Source organism: Rhineura floridana, chromosome 2, assembly GCF_030035675.1.
Source record: "Rhineura floridana isolate rRhiFlo1 chromosome 2, rRhiFlo1.hap2, whole genome shotgun sequence".
In the NCBI taxonomy this organism is placed as follows: Eukaryota; Metazoa; Chordata; class Lepidosauria; order Squamata; family Rhineuridae; genus Rhineura; species Rhineura floridana.
Window position 1 is genome coordinate 52,599,157 of NC_084481.1, and position 17,849 is coordinate 52,617,005.

Sequence of the window (17,849 nt, forward strand, 5' to 3'; positions counted from 1 at the left end):
ACGGGTGAATTTTCCACCCCACCCCCTTTTCCTTTCTTTTCCACAGAGACAAAGCGACGCTAATGTAGACTCTTCTCTTTTCTGGGAATCCAACGTGGTTGGGAGTCTTTCTATCCGAGCAAACTCGACAGGACGACAAAGATCTCTCTGTGTGTGAGAGAGAGCGAGAGCGAGAGAGAAGGTGCAGGAGAAGAAAAACCATCTCCTGTGGCTCATTAATTCCGCACCATTCTGATCAGAGCTTCGCTGGCACTGCTAAGGTTATTCATGTTCAGGTAGCTCCTCTTTTCCCTCTCCCTCCCCCTGCCTTTGGAAAAAAAATTAAATCTCTCTCTCGCTCTCCTCATCTCTCCCCCCCACCCCCACCCCCACCCCAGAATGTTATATTATTAATTGCCAATTTGCATATGTGTGCAGCTGCTGTTTTGGCATCCGATTAGCTTGCTGGAGGTATAGCGGAGCATTTGGCAGCTTTCCTCTTTGGAGGGAAAAAAGGTGGGGGGGGGAGAGAGAGAGAAAACGAGGAAGGCGGCCTCCCCTAACTACAGAACAGCTGATAGTCTATCAGCCATAGACCCTGATGGCGTGAATTACAATTACACTACTTTTCACACTAAATCTGGGTGATAGCTACTTGGAAAGAAGTTTCATCTTTTTTCCCCAAAAACCACAAACTGAAAAAAAAAAAGGGGGGGGAGAAGAAATTACATGGTCATGCTGTGCTTTTAAAGGCGGTTTAGGTCACTTTTGTCTATTTAACACCTAATTCCGAGGAGTCCATAGGCATCTGGGAGATGTGAACGGCGCCTAACAATGATTTAGCTGTTCAGATGGGGGAAGTTTTCCCCGCACCCCCGTCCCTTCCGTGTATAAATCTACCTCAAATTACATTTATTAACAAGGCGACCAGGAAGTGTTAAAGTTGTTAGACGCTTCATTGATTAATAATTTGTGGGGGATTTTCAGTTATCATCTCCAAAGTCATGGGGTGGTTGTGGCTTGTTTCGTTTTATTATTAATATATTAATAGCAATTTTAATACAATACTGAGGCAGTATCGTATTAAATCCACCGTCGAATCCGAGGTTCTGACTGCAAGCGAGCTGCTAAAAGGGGTCGCGTTCTGATTGGCGGTTTGGTCTCTTTGACTGCCCAATCTTACCCGTGTTTATTTCGAAGTCCCACTGTGTGCCATTGAAGTCATTCAAAAAATTATCTGCCACTTTCCCACAAACAATTGCGCTCAAAGCGGCTCACAACAAACACAGCAAGGCATTCAAACACAATGTTGAGAGCGCTTAAGGACTGCAGCCCTAGCAGCAGTCATTTGGGCCTGTGATAAAAAAGAGGGGGCTTCAGGTCCAACCCAAAATATATTGAACTGGAAAGAATAGCCCAGCCCAGTGTATATTTACTCAAAAGGTCCAACAGTGTTTAAGTACGGATGCCTAGGATTGCAGCCTAAAAGTGGACCGTCCTATCCCTTCAGTATATGAAGCGCTATTGAGTTTCTTTGATTTCAGTTCCTTGACTCTCCCATTGAAATCGACGGAACTTCAAATTGCTACACTTGACTGGCTCATACCCACTGATTTTAGTGACGGGGGTTACTAAACCTGGCATCAGCCATGAAGTCCAGTCTTGGCCAACTCAAAGTGTCAGAATAACCTACCTCATAAACGCGTTGGGAGAATAAGATGGGATGACCCCCAGGTGTTAACATGTTCGTTACACGACGAACCTTGATGAAAGGGCGGGGTTGGGATAGATAAATGAACGGCATGTTGCCTTGTCTGCCTAGAGCTATTCCACGAACCTTACATGGAGAGAAAGAAACGCGGGTGTGGCACAGAAACCTGTTAAGAGTGAGATGGACAGCTTCCCCATCGATGAACTGGGAGCTCAGTCGTCTGACAGACGTCCTTCCTGCTGACTGCGTTTGGCCTCCTCAATCCGAGACGTCAGGGAAAATGCCACTGCTTTCAATGTAAGTTCGACGGCTCGACCTGGAGGTTCTCAATGGCTGCTAGTTATGATGGCTTTGTACAACCTCCAGTATCAGAGCTGTTGTGCCTCTCTTGCTGGGAAATCCCAAGAAGGGAGAATGTTTGCGACCTTCCCGGAGGCCTCTGGATGGACGCTGTGAAGACAGGATGCTAGACCAGATGAGTCTTGGGTCTGATCCGGCAGGCTCTTCTCGGGCCCTACTGACCTGAGGAACAAAACCCTTCCCTTTTCATTGCCACCGGCGCTAAAACCTACCTTCTGCCCATGCTTTCTTCCTATACTTTAATCATCAGCTATCCACATGCACTCATTATATACGGTATATCAAATCTTACACGTGTAAATAGTGGTAAATAATCAGTATTAAATATTTCATATATAATTAGGAGTCATGGGATTGGGGTGTGTGTGTGATCTACATATACCCAGAGAGAGCAAGATAAATCTCATGCTTTAAATATACGGTTCTAGCTAGTCCTGGCTCAGCTAACCTAAGAGAAAATAGACTGTTTTCCTTTTTTTGTGAGTTGCTTGCATTATTAGATTTCTCACTCTCACAGATTATCCAAAAACTACCCATTGATTGATCGCCCGTAGAGCTGCATTTGGTGTAAAGAAAAACTTCACAGCTTTATTGGCTCCCAGGAGACAAAACAAACAGAACAAGATATTCTTATTAATACAAACAATGCAACAAACGAGGGAACCGTCCCATGGAAATCAGTTCAGCCAAAGCAGTCCAGCGCGCCGCAGCCCCAGCTGAGGATATACCCGGGAGGATGGCTCAAGTTTTGCGGCTGGCTCTCTCAGGCAAAAGGCCCTCTGGGATTTGCAATATTGTTCACAGCATCTCATCAAAGAGATCCCAGTCAGTGCTGAGGAAGATGCCACCGAAGTAAAGCGTGGAGACTGGCTTGGCGTTTCCACTCGTTCAGCCATAAATGGGGATGTTGATTTGCTGGTTTTAAAAGGAGTCAAACCCCGCCTCCCCCGAGCCCTCCTCCACCCCGCCATTCCTTAGAAAAGCCTTCCTCTTGTGGAAGTTGCTTTAAAAGCCTTGGGCCCTTTCTGTTGGGGTTCCAGTTCGGAAGCATGAATAGTCGAGCATCTCGATCCTCCTAGGTGTGTCTACTCGGAAGTAAACAATGCATTCCTAACCATGTCTACTCAGAAGTAAGACCCACCTAGACAGGGAGAGTGAGTGTTGGATCGCAGCCTGCCTGAGGCCTGTTTTGCTCCTAGGTATACGTGCATAGGATCGCAGCCTCAGGCTAATAAGAATTAAAGAAGAAATTCAGGAATCCTTCCTGGAGGTTGCCCTTAGCGATCACGGTTATACACGCTGCGGAACTCTGCTTAGCACGTAATAGCTCTGTGTACGGTATAAAAAAGCCTGATGGCAGAGACTAGTTTGTTCTCAGAGGGGCAGCGGCGTGGTCGTCCAGGGGCTCAGGGGGTCTTAGACCCTTTACTTTTTTGGGAGCAGGTTCCCAGCAGGGTCTCTGTTTCCAGCATCATGAGCCAATCTGCATGAAAGGGAAATGTGTTAGCCACTGCAAAGAGTCTTCTAGCATGTTTCCTTGTTCTTTCCTGCTGATTGGAGCCAATCGGAGTAAAAGGAGGCGAGTCAGCCACTGAGAAGCCACTCCCCTTTCATGCCGATTGGCTCCTAGGGACATCTGTCGTTGTGAGAGAAGGCATTAACAAGGATAGAGAAGCAGAAAGCAGTATTCAAACCTGGCCAGGTTATTCTATAATATTAGATTGTATAATCTTAGAAGGGGTGTATGTAGCCTTGAGGGGATGTAGCTGTGGCTATCATGAAGAGACCCTGCACTCCTGAATTTGCCACTACACTACTGCGGAGGGAGTCAATGGAATGAAACGCCTTTCCCCTCCAGTTTCTAATTAAAGCGGGGACCAGTTGATTTTTTTTGCGGGGGGGGGGCGACTTATTTAGGGAGTTTGTAGGAAGTGGCATCATTTTGAAACCACCGATAGCTCAGGGCTCCTTTGTTAAGGCCTGCCTGTGCTTCCTCTTCTCAGGTTTAACGGCAAAGTAAGGCCTGCCAGCCTGCCCTTTTTACTTCATCTGGTTCCAGTAACATGGCTTCTCACAAGGAACCTTGGGATTCGTAGTCCTGCGGTGGGTGAGACGTAGTCTATAGGACTGTTCCCTCCACCTCTCACAACAGTAATTCTAGGGGAAAGCCAGGCTTCTTTCAATCATCATAAGGCCCCTTTTGATAGGGTAGCATAGAGGTGGATGGGCGGGGCCATCTTTTCTCCTGTCTTGAAATATTTGGGAGATCTTGCCCTGACTGTTGGAAGTGGGGCAAGAGCAACTCCTGTTTTGTTCCTTTGTTTATGTTCCAGAAGGGAGATAGAGTTAAGGTCCTCCAGATGGATAGGCTTGATTACCTTTACCTGTGATGCTCTGACTGACTTCCTTCCATTGCTAGACTGATAACGTCTTAAGGGAAGCTTATCTGCCCTCCTCCTTCTGCCCTTTCCTTTCTTCTCTTCTCTTCTCCGACTGTCCGGGAGAGAGGAGACACCTTTGTCTCTGCTCGCTGTCTCCTAGCCATGAGGGCAACTCCCAAGCCTGGGTATTACGCCTCCAACTTAGTTAGTTAGAACCAGGTATGCCTTTCTATCTACTATGTATTTCTATAAATAAAGTAGCTTTTCTTATTTTACTAAGTCTCATGCAGGGTAAAAGCCTGCTTTCTTAGGTAAACGCGCACACACACTGGCACACTCGCATTTCAGACCGCTGTTACTCCCTGCTTAACTAGTTTTAGCACCACAACACTGACATCCTAAGTGTGATTACTTGGAAGCCCATCTGCATTCACTGAGAGATAATTTATTTCATTTTTTACATTTATATCCCACCTTTCCTCTAGGAGCTCAAGGTGGTGTACATGTTTCTCCTCTTCCCAAATTTATCATTCCAAGTAAGTTGCAATAGCTTATGCTTTATGTATATATAGTTAAAAATGCTCTTTGAGGCTCACCAAAGCCATTGGGAGTGAGGAGGGCCCTGACCATGGGGGGGGGCTTTTTTGGATGTGGCACCCCTTTCTTGAACTCCTGTCCCAGATAAGTTTATTTGATGCCAGCATTTCCATCTTTCATTTTTCCTAAGTCTGTGAATGCACTGTTGTTTTTAATATCCTATTGACTGGTGCTTGTTTTTGTTTATTTTTTACCTTGGTTTTTTTGTAAACAGTACCACTGAGGAGAAGGCATATATATATATATATATATATTAAATAAATGTACCTAGAATTGCAGCCTTCATATTCTGGTGGAGCAGAAGAAGAGGCTGCAGTGGCTGATAGGACTTGCCTTTTAGTGGGCCCAGTCCAAAGCAACCTTCCTAGCAGAAATACAGCCCTATTGAACTCAGGGTGGGACTTACTCCCCAGGAAGCATCCACTGGAGCAAGATGCACAGACCACAGGCAGTAGCTGCAGGCCAGACATGTGTTGATAAGAGGTGCAATGGATATTGCCCTCTTTGGGTCTCTGAAATTGGGCAGGCCATGAAACACTTTAAAGGTGCTTAAAATAAATAAAATCCTGCCTCACTCTAAAAAGTGGCATGGGCTTTTGCTGAACCCACCTCATCCTATTCAGCTTAATGAAACCGTCCACAACAGGCCTCCTGCTCTGGATGTAATTCTGGTCAAATTTACTGATGTGAAATAAGAGCACATAGGAAGTTGCCTTCAATTGAGTCCACCTCACTCAGTATGGTCTCGGCTGACTGACAACAGCTCTCCAGAGTTTCAGATGTTGGAAGTGTGGCAAGAGCAACTCCTCTTTGGTTCTCTTTGCATTCCTAAGGGGAGATAGAGAGAGGGTCCTCCAGCTGGCTAGGCTGCCTATCCTTCCCTGTGTTCCTCTGTCTTCCTTCCATTGTAAACTGATACTCTCAGTGAGCTGACCTCACTTCTGTCCTCTCTCTCCTTCTTCTTGTGAGGCCAGCCAAGGGAAAGCAAACATCTTTGTCTTTGTTCTCTCCCCCAAAGCATGAGGGTAATGACCAAGCCTGGCCGCTGCGCCTCCAACTTAGTTAGTTAGCTGGAACTAGAGCCTTTCCTATCAAGTATGTATTTTGATTAATAATATTCGGCACATCTCTTCCCTGAATATGTTCCACAAGGCCTTAAAGACCTGGCTCTTTCAACAGGCTTTTGGGATTTCTGGGGAGGCTTAATATTTTTTGTTTACATGCCTCCTATTATGCATTGTTTGTTTTATAATTTATACTATTACACTGTATTTTTGTATTGTATTTTGCTATATTTATTGTATGTACGTCGCCTAGAGTGGCCACTGGCCAGATAGGCGACACATAAATTAAATTTATTGTTATTATTATTATTAAAGTAGTCTTTTCCAGTGGCATCACTAGCAGGGTGCGGGGAGTGCTGACCGCACCCGGGTGACACCATGAGGGGGGTGACACCCAGAGCTGCCCCGTCATGGGGCAGGGCACCCGTGCCATTGCCCAGCAAAGGAGCCAAGAAGCGCTCTGGGTTGGCGTCGGAGCAGCCAACTCCTCCTCGCAGGCAGGCAGGCGGGCGGGCAAGACCAGGAGCAGCATCAGTGGGGCGAGGGAGGCACGCCAGCATTCCCAGGCCTGCTTCTCCGGCTGGGTGCCCCTCTGGCGTGTGCCCTCCCAGGGGCATGGGTGGCTGGCCTTGTGAATGTGCGTGCACACGTGCACGCTCAGCAGGACATTTGGGGGTTCACCAAGGAGTTACCGCACCACACTGGGTGATACCAACCCTAGTGACGCCAGTGGTCTTTTCTTATTCAGTGATCCACAGCAAAGTTTCGCTCAGGTAAACCACACACACGCACTCTGCACAGAAAGGCAGAGCAAGCTACACTCAGCTAAACTCTGCTGATTTTACCAACACTCCACTATCAGACAGATGACTTCCCCATCCCTACCTGGAGATGGCAAGGCTTGAACCCGGGACCTTTAGCATGCAAAGCAGATGCTCCACCCCCAGGCCAAAAAGACACAAAGTTAACAGTCACAGGAGGACAAGCAATGGTTCCTTCTCCTCCAGTGCTGTTAGTGGATTTCAGGGGTCATTCCCACTTGGATGGGATCAAGAGGGAGTCATCGGCAAGGTGGTCTGTAAAGAAATTCTTAGAGAAATGGTGCCCCATGGCGCAGTGTTTTAAATATGTAAGCAAAGGTAGGAGGGCCCATCATGAAATCCACCACTCCCTGGCTCCCAAATTTTAGCCAGTTGTACTACAATAAAGGCTTCTTATGAAAAAGCAAGGGTGCCTCCTCCCCCACCCCTAATTCCAGCATGGCTCCCTAAAGCTGTGTGTGCGCAAGAGTGTCTCCAGTTTACTTACTGAAGCCTAGAGAAAATACCATTAGAATCACAATGTGTTTTACAGCCCAATCCTGTGCAATAAAGTCAGAGCTCCCGAGCTCACTTACCTGAAAGTAAGTTCCACTCTAGCCAATGGAAACTGACTAATCAATGTAACAGTGTAATCCTGTATATGTCTACTCTGAAACTGTCAGATATTCCAACAGAAATAATTCCTGTTCAATGGGACTTACAGGTAAGTTTAGAATCGAGCTGCCCATCCCACTGAGTTCAAGTGAAGCTTTCAAGTAACTTTGCATAAGATTGCAGACTTGGAAATTCTGGTACACCCCTCCAGTGAAAACCAGAAGGGGAGCTGGGTAATATGAAAACTCTTGCCCTCCCACAAAGGTTGGCCGTGAAAGGGGGATGGGAGGCCTGATTCCCTTTCCCCAATATTGCCTTTTAGAACAGAGCCCTGGGTTTTTGCTCCTCACATTCACCGGTTAGAATCTGAGCATCGCCACTGTCTGCCTCCCAGTACGCCCACTGAGTTTGCCCAGATTCAGTAAGAGCGAAGCAGCATCAACATGTTCAGGAATGGCACACCTGACTTTATCTCCAGAGATCAGCAGAGAAATGTTGGAAGGACGTTGGCATCTGTAGGATCTGAGAGGTTTCTCGCCTTGTCACTCAACAGACCAACAGGCCCTGTTAGTACTGACCAATCACACAATGGCTATCCTTCCAACATCTTCAGTCTACTCCATCCAAGTGTGCATCCTTTGCTTAGGATGCAATTCTATATCTCATTGACTTGGAAGTCAGTCCACTGAAATCAAGAGGGCTTGCTTCCAATAAACCTGGCTGGGTTGTGGACTTCAGGGATACCATCCTATAGTGACTTGCAGAGTAAGCCCCACTGAAGTCAGTGGGAATTTCCGAGTAAACAATGTGACAGGATGGAGCTGCATGTTGCAGTCTTCTTCAGCATTTGTTTTCCCTGCTTGTGAACATGTTAAGCCAAGAGCCTCCTCACTCCTGATGTATCTCAGTTTAAACATGATATAGTAATTGCTAAAGAAAAGTGGGCATTTCCCCCCTTCCAGATCGACTGCAGTGTGCTTGGGCTGGGCATCCTTCTGATCTTATCTCAAGCAACTTCCACAGTGAGCAAATACAAAAATCAGGCTCACTAAAGGCCTGCAGACAGACTTGCAATAACCTTTATTTTATTTTGTTTTTTAAAAAAGCAAAACAAACCCATGAGCCGTGGCAAAAATTCAGCCCTTTATTTGCCCGAAATCAAATATCTCATCATATCTCAGAGTCTCCCTCCATACTGGCATTCATATTTGTAGGGCTTGCTCATTTTGCAATGGCTCAGAGTGTAAAAGGAAGAGTTTTGCTTTTCTTTTTCATCTACGGGGGAAAAAAGCCTTTGGTGATTTCACACAGATTGTTGTCCATGGTTTGTTTCCTACGGTGTAATAATTAGTTAAATTAGGAGGGTGGAGACAGAGAGAGGCAGAAGGAGAGCGCTTGGTATGAGTGTGTGTTCTTAGGGTGAGCTGGGGACGGCCAATTTGATACCGTGTAAAAAGAAAAGGGAGGGTGGAGAGAAATTCTGTGCAAAGGTTCCTGGGAGTAAGCCGGGGCTTACTTCGGAGTAAGCATTTTTTGTTGTTATATACAAAGGGACGAAGAGCCGACCTAGCTCTAGGTAATCAAGCTCATCGACGGTTTTTTTTATCAAAATGGCTAACAGCGCGAATTTATGCATGTCTCTTCAGAAATAAGTCCCATGGGTTCAATGGGACTTACCCCCAGCTAAATTGACGTGGAATTGCAGCCCGCAGGTCCTTTGGCAAGCCAAAGCAAAGCAAGCAAAACAAAACAAAAAGACCCAACCCTGCGATTGTCGACGCGCAAAGCCTCATACGGCTTGACGGTGATTACATTTGCGAAGTGAAGTAAAATGGTCCAAGGCAGGCCTGGCGCCGCTGGCTGTTCGCCACCATCCCAGTCTGGGAACCTGCAAGTCAAAACCGTAGCTAATGATTGCAGTCTGCAAAGCGCAGCGACATGCACACATGGCTTAGGAAGAGCTCCTTTGTAAAAAAAAAAAAAGAAGGAAAAAAAGCCGTTTCTGTGGGTTTGGCTGCTGAGTTCCCCGTGGGCTTTCGCATCTTGTGGCTGGCATGGCGCCCGAGGTTTCTTCCCAGTGCTCCCATGGAGCTTGGACTTGGCTTTTTACGCCCCCACCCTTCTGTCCCGCGTTATGCCTAGAGCCTTTCCACAAGCTTGCCGCCTAGAAACCGCTGAAATTGACAAGGGCTGCCAGGCACAGTCGCGCTCCCGGGGCAAAAACCAACCTGTTCCGGCCGGGACTGAGAAATCTGGCCCGAGCTCCCCCCCCCTCCGGTCCGCTGAGACCAGTTTCCCTCTCCCCGGGAATTCTGCAGGAAGGGTGGTCTCGAAGGGGAATGTGGGTGTTTGTGCTGCCTTCCAACAGAGATGCTGAGTACCGCGGATTAGACGAGTTCGTGTGTGTGTGCGCGCTTGCTTGCGTTCACAACAGAATTACCCCCCCACACACCGCTTTCCACGAGGGGACCCATTCAGAAGTCTGTAGGCTTAGCTGACGCTCCCCAATCAATCAATCAACGGGCGTTTTTGTTTCTTTTATACAGTCTGTTTTTCAGTGTAAAAAATCTAGGCTGCCGATATTTAGGGCATTTTTAACTATATATACATAAAGCGAAAGTCATTGCGGTGAGAAAGGAGATGCAGTGTTCTCGAGGCCTAGGGAATCCAAAAGATGCCTGAGCTGATCAGTACTGGACTTAGAAGTATTTCGATCTACCCCAGAGAATCAGCGTTACTAAGTTGCTCCTACCCCGATCCTTAACACTGAAATCGCCTTGAGTTATCAAAGGAACTTCCAAGCTAAGATCGAGCGGTATCAGTCCCAGTTTAACCGGTCCTTTCCAAATATCACTGGTTCTGTAGCTGGATTCATCGCCCAAGTTTCTCTGTACAACAGACTTTCCTCAACAGGTGGGACTGAGGTACCAATACCAGGAAAAGGTTATTGTTACCCTCTCACCCCTTATCCCAAAATTGCGTAATGGCCATATAACGAGCTGGTTTTTGGTAGGCAGGCCGGCCTGGGCTACATTCGGGATCCGGGATCGATGGAGATGACTTTCCATATCTAATCATAGGTGGAGAGCCCTCCAGATACTGTTGGACTCCAACTCTTATCAGCCTCAGCCAGGGTGGCCATTGGTCAGGGACCATGGGAGTTGGAGTCCAACAAACACACAGGCGTATCCATTCTTGTACTAGAGGAAATAAGGAGGAAAAGGCAATGGGAGGAGCTCTATTCCAGGACAAGGGGCTAGCAATAAGAGTGAGATGTTACTTTTGCGATTTCTGGTGAGTTTATTTCAATGAGAAGAACAATTAAAAAAAATAACTTTCTTGAAACTTACAGGACGCTCCTATCCTTTGAATTCAATGAGGCGAATGTGTACTTGCTATACTATAGTACACACGCTCCTTGCCAATTGTGTCAGCCTTCGCGGACAGGGGCCTATTTGTATTAGCGCAGCCAGGATCAAGCTGTAGGCGCTGCCCAAATACTCATCAAAAGGGAACCCGGTGATTAACTCGTAAAGATGGAAATCGCGATGGCGAGGCCGGCTCCAGGTCTGCCTGTTGCAGCTGCGGTGGCCCTAGACGGGGCGAGCGGTTTCTCCAAACACCTGTTATAAACAGAACCGACGCCAGCTTCGGAGTCCGTGATCTCGATACAGTCCTGAGCTGTTCTCTCCTTCCAATTACTGCTTTAGTGCCTAATTAGCGCGTGTTGTTCTCTAGCTGTATGTGAGCCTACCGATGGCACCTGAGGCAATTTATCAATTAGACGGCAACTAATGCATTCCTGGCGGTTCAAAGGTTAAGGATGGAGCGTTTGACACCAAAGAATGCGTTGCGGTGTCAAGGCTGCTCAGCTGGCCAGTTGGAAACCTCCGCTGGCCTAATCCAGCCCAGATCCTAATCAACAGGACCTTTCAGCAGTTCTTGCTGCTGTTATTATTATGATCCCCACCAGTTCCACTGAACTAGCAGTTGTGCGTTTTTTGGCAAGTCACTATTTCTCCATCTGTGAAATGGGAATAATAACCTATCTCACCATAAGCATGTAACATTCCTTTTTCGATTTGTGCGCGCTCAAACAACCATACCCCGAAAAGCTTCTTTCCTGCGTATTAACTTGATTCAGTGAAAGGTGTTGTCTCATTGGTCCTAAACTTATAATTCTGTGCTAGCTAATAATCCGATCTTGGAAGGACACCACTTACTTTCAGGCCAGGGGCGCAGTTGATAAAATAACTGACGCAATTCAAGGTAGACTTTTCCTCTGTTTTAAACATTTATGCCTCCCTTCGAGTAGTGCATATAGGTAATGGTGAAATTTCCATGCCTTTCAGTGGGGTTGGATTGTTCACCTAAAATTGTTATTTTCCTGGGCCTTTAACACCTGCAGGACGCCGGGTAAAATCCCACCTACCCACCCACCCACATGATGTAGCGAGGGGTCGGAAAAGAGCTGGATTTCCGTAGGTCAGGATCCTGGTAAAGACACAGGAGCTCTGGGAGGGAAAGGGACTTTTAAAAAGTTGACAACCTTAACAAAAACATTAGGATGGGGTTGGAACATGCCATCACTGACTGGCAGCGACTCTTTGGGATTTCAGACAGGGGGTCTCTCCCAGCCCTCCCAGGAGATGCCGAAGATCGAGCCTAGCATTTCCTGCCTGCAAAGCAGATGCTCTGCCACTGAGGCGTGGCTCTTCTAAATTTTTTTTAAAAAATCAAAAAAAATCACAGGATTTCTGAGATAATCAACAGAATATAATTTTGTACGCGAAAAAGACTTTTTAACAAAAGATTATGGACCCTCCTGGGTCGGAAAACGGACATTTTCCTTACATCACACGTTGCTGCCCTCCTGCAAGTGGAATCCTCTGGTCGGCCCTCCAGTGTCCACAATCCTCTTGACAGTGCTAGGAAGCAGGAGTTTTTCTTTTGAAGGAAACCTGTTTTTTCTTCAAAGGCCACATGGGCAAAGTCCAGCCAGAGCTAATCACTTCCATGTCCCGTTGCTTTGAGCAGGATAAGATAGAAGCAGGTGTTTAAGGGTGCAACCCTGCGGACACTGATTTGGGACCCAGCCCCTCTGAATTCAGTGGGGCTTATTGCTGAATGAACATTCGTAGAATCGGGCTTGCCTTCTCCTGTTGAAAGCAGTGGGGTTCTGAGCATGGCTCTGTGGGATCCCCCCTCCCAGCACAGTGAGGTTCAACGAGAGTTAGCTTCTGGAGTAGTTCCTTGCCGTAAAGCCAGCAAAAAGTTCTGTGGCACCTTCAAGACTAACAAATGTATGTGGCTAAGCTTTCCGGGACCACAGTCCACATGTATGCCTAGGATTGTTGCTTTACAAGCGTTTAGCTTGGGTTGGATCGTGACCAGCGGCTTTTTCGTGTGTGCGTTTTAGCTACAGCATTTTTGGGATGCCCTAGGCTAGGGCCTAGATGTTTGTGGCTTCAATTCGCGTCATGTGCCTTTCAAAACCTTGCAATCAAAGCAGCAGCAGCAGCCGTCTAAGTGCAACTTTGAAGCTTCTGGGGAGAATCTTTTATTGATGAACATTAGTCTTTGCCGCCCAATGTCCGCTCGTGTCTTGGGTCCCATCTCTGCGCGTCACTGCCAGTGTCCTTGTCGAGAAAACCATTAGGGTGATAGCCGGCGTGAGTCGCACTCGGAGTTGACCCATTGAAATCAATGGACTGAAGTGACGCAAGTCTACTGATGCCAATGGGTCTATAGTTAACGTGTTGAGAACACCCTTCACTTCTTAGCTCTCCTTCCCCCCGACCTGGGCACAAACCGGAAAGGAGTAATAAAGCCGATTAAGAAACAAACTTGCTTCCAGTAGCACAAGGAGACGCACCCACTCATCCATTCCTTTTTCTTTGCCCGCGGATGGCTCCTCTGACTAACCGAAAAGTAGAAAACGCTACTTCACAAAAATGTTTAGGGGTTCACTTCCTACGTGACTTTTTCATCGAAAGAAAGCCGGATTGAAATCGGTTTCAGATACATAAAGACAAGCCAGGGTTGTTTTGTTTTGTTTTCTTTAAAAAAATCCTGCCTGGACAGATTTTCGAAACGCAACATCGGGAGGCATCTCAAGTCACCAAACAAACAAATAGGTGTGTTAATTTTATTGCGTCGTGGGCTAAAAGCGGTGCTTATCTTGCCCATCAACAGGCCCAGCAATGCACCTACATTCCTCCACCAGGGAGAGAGCGAGGTGACGTCCGAGGCAGCCGGATGGTGGAATCAATATCTGCTCATATCTTGCCTTCTCCTGTAGCATAATCTGGCAGCAGATAGATACCGAGTCACCTTGGAAAGCCCGTGTGGGAAGAAGCAGCCGCCTCCTCCTCAGCCATATGGCCAGGGAAGCAAGCGTCAAGGCACCTTTCAGTCCGTCTGTGCAAATAATTACAAAGATCGATCGACTAGGAGGAGGCCGGGATTCATTCGCCTCTCTCCCCGCCTTGCTCGACCAGGTAGAGGCGCCGTCGTGACTGAGCTGCCTCCTGTTCAGAACCAGGGCAAGCCAAGCTTGGGCTTCCACTAGCCACGCCGCACAGTGCATTATTATGGCAAAGAGAACGGTAATGAAATGGGCATGTTGAGTAAATATATAGGATCTCTTCCCCGCCTTACATTTTTCTTTTTGCAACCTTCCCCGTCGGAAAGCTACGGAATGCTTCGCCATCTGCAGAACTCTTCTCTCCTAAATATGCTCACGCGTAAAAGACAGGGTAACGATGAAAAATCCCATCGACAGTGACAAGTCAGTGTTCAAAATAAAGCGAAGCAAAGGCGACCACAGGGCCGACGATGGAACTGGTAGTAGGAGAGGGAATTTACATCGAGGAGTGGATAAGGTTGCTTAGGGGAGAGCGAGCGAAATAAATAATCCTCAAAAACCTTCATAGCACGAAGCTTTTTTCTTTTGCGGGGAGGGGCGTGGACGTCTCTCATTCCGTGGAACTGCTGGCGATCTGGTCGCCCCTTTGCATCTCGGGAGTCCAAAGGCGTGGGCTTAGCTGTGGAACCCTCCTCTGTCCCTGTGCATGCACGGATATCAGCGTTTAGCTCAACCTCGCTTATGGGGAATTCTTATCCAGCATCAATATGTTGTTCCCTTCACATTAAAAACACACACACATGCAGTTTCTGTAACTCTGTAATTAATAATATTTTAATGTTAAAGAGAAGTGTATAGTAATCAAAATCTTTAGGGGCAGAATGGAGTGGAAACTGAGAAGGATTTGATAGTAAACAATCCAGCGCTCATTCCCCTGCCTCGTAAGACTAATAAGAGGCACCGGGTGCTACAAGACGCTACATTTTGAAGATGTGCTTTAACGACAACAAAATCTTAGGAGGAGAAGCAGGAAGTGTAGGGAGCTCGGGTGGCCAAAGCTGGATCAGGTACGACGGCTGGCTGCGAAGTGGGGGTGCAATGCAGGATCTGCACACAAGTGTGGCATTTGTTCTTCTCTTCCTGGTCATCTGCTGTGAGTGTCTGTTGAGTTCTGGTAAGGCTGCCCAAGATATTTTGCTGCCTGAGGCAGGACAGGAAATGGTGCCCCCCCTCCAAAGTCAAGGTGCCTGGTACCCAGGTAATAAATTAAATAACTTAAAAGTTATTCATGGCACCCCAAACCAGCTGCCTAAGGTGGCCACCTCTGCCTAATTATATTGCTGGCCCTGATCCTGAGCACATTTGCTAGGGTGTTAGTCCCACTGCAGTAAGTTAGACTTATTTCTGAGTAAAAGTCAGGGTCATTGGGAAGGAAGGGTGGGATATAAATTTAATTAATGGTGATGATGATGATGATGATGCAAAGGCTCAGACTGCACTTGTTAGCTAGGCAAAGGCCTGTCTGTCTGGATGTCATCAGGAAATGCCACATCATCCACATGTGAGTTGTCCCACTTGGTTTATTGAAGGCTTCCAGGAACCTTGCACTGAGTTTGCAGGATGCACTTCTGTCAAACTGCTACCACATATAAAGTAGATAGAGACTGGCATCCTACACAGCTAGTATGTCCAGTATGCATTGAAAGCAACCATAGGCCATGCCTCACTGTGGAGTGGTATCACTGAAGTCCTTGACAAAACCTAGGATGAACCATTTTGTCACAATGGAAAATACTGTAGAATGGAACAAGTAGGAATGGCAACATAATGTTGCAGTATAGAATGCTGCTGTTCAACCCTCTAGTCTTATCAGCCATGTCCTCCTCAAAGGTACACCATTATATTCCCATTCCCTCCCAGCTCCCCAACCCAACAGTCACTCAGCATTCATTAGCCACTGAACATTCACTGCCATCCTTGGGGCATTTCTGGGGTCCCCCTTAGGATTCATCTCCAAATATTTTTCTTCTTGTGCAAAGCTTGGGGTTCCCAACCGGTTGATACTTCCCTCTTTGACATCAACAGATGGTGCTATTTTGGCTACATAAGCAACACCACTCACTGCTGAACATGGAAAATAGAGGGAATTATGGTTTCATGTTATAACTGAAGTGTCACTCAGGGCTGCACCTCCTAGCTACTTACATGACTCACACTGCATTAGATTTTGGGCTTTCTAAATTTTTCACTAGAAACCAGTTCTTCATTACTGAAGGAAGAGTAAACAAAAAACACAGTAGCATCCTCTGACTTTGAAGGCCTGATCCCATTTGCAAACTTTAAGGTGGCCAATGGTTTTTATTGGTTTCAGAGTTTGTTGAAATAATTTTGTTTTTAGAACTTTTGATTTCGTGTTTTACTGTTTTTATCTTGTACACCACTTCGGTGGCTCTGTGCTATGAACAGGTCTATATATTTGTTTAATAATAATAACAATAATAAATAATGGCTACTCACTGGTGAGAGATAAGCACTTTTTTCTTATTAGCTAGAAGAAACAGGTTCAAAGGTCAAAAGAAATGGGAAATAAGAACAAACAAATATTAATACAAAGAGTCAAATGACTAGCAACTCTAAATGACATTGGGTTGTAAGTATTTCCTCTTTGATTAAAAGTGAGTCACTAAGAAAATTAATAAGTTGTTTGAGGAAGAACATCTACACAGGATTGACAAGACTTTTGGACAACAATGTTGTGTCTTCAATGACCCCTGCAGAAACTTATGTTCTGTCAACTAGCTTCATTCTACTTCAATAAAGTGATGTAGCAAAAATGGACTCTTACGGTGAAATCCTATATATCTTTACTCAGAAGTAAGTCTGCTGAGTTCAATGGGCATTATTCCCAAGTTTGCATATATATATTTCTATGAGGTTGGATTTTAAATTAGTGTACGCTGAAAGGTGTATAAAATAATGGCGTTAATTACGTTTGTATTGTATTTTAAACTGGGCTATTTATTTAACCCATTTTGATGGAGCATCTGCTAACTGAAAAGCAGAACAGAAACAATAAATAATAATTTATTAATGGAAATAAATGAGCCCTATACACGCTTGTTGGGAAGTAAATAAACGCCCATAGGATCAGGCACGCAGAACAATCCTACCTAGGTCGAGTCAGACAAGTTTCTTAGATGCATAGGATGGCAGCATCAGTCCCAAATGAGGCCAAAGAACAGTTAACAAGTGGGCCGTGTTAAGACGCCGCCGCCGCAATTCCTATGCAGAGTTAGGGGCGCGAAAAAGAGGCAGCACTCGTAATCACCAATCCAGTCGGTTCTAAAATTGCACGTGGGACTTGGACTTAAGTCCCCTATGAACTATCGCTTCCGAAAGCACGTCGGATCAAGGGGTTATCAGGCCGAGGCGGTGAGCGCGCTTAGCTTGGGAGCGTGTGCCGTCGATGTCAAGGAGACTTCCTTCCTTCTCCCAGTTGAAAAATAAAGAATGTAAGAACCCGGAGCGCCAGCCGGTTGAACGCCGGCCTAATTGGTCTTTGCAAGATCACAGCCATTAAAGCCCTTGCCCTCTATTCCCCCTCCCCCCTCCATTCCCTTCAGTGTAATTAGGCAGTGGTGGTGACGGTTGGGATTACTCAAGGCAACGGGAGATCCCCAAATGGCTTTGGAGGGGAGTCAGGATTGCGCCCTCGATTTGTGGAAGCGCGCGCGCGCCTCTGTGTGTTGGGATTGTAATGGGGGAGGGGGAGCGAAGGAAGCGTTTGTGATGAGCTTACTATGTGGCGCAGGGGAAGGGGAAGGCGGGATCACGGCAAACAGAGGGAAGGAAGGAAGGAAGGAGGCCAGGCTGATTAGCATGCAGCAGCGCTCGCAAGCCCGGCTCCATTGTTTTAACACCTCCCCTCTCCTCCGCGCCAATCTGTCACCGTTCAGCAGGCGAACGCTGCTGCCT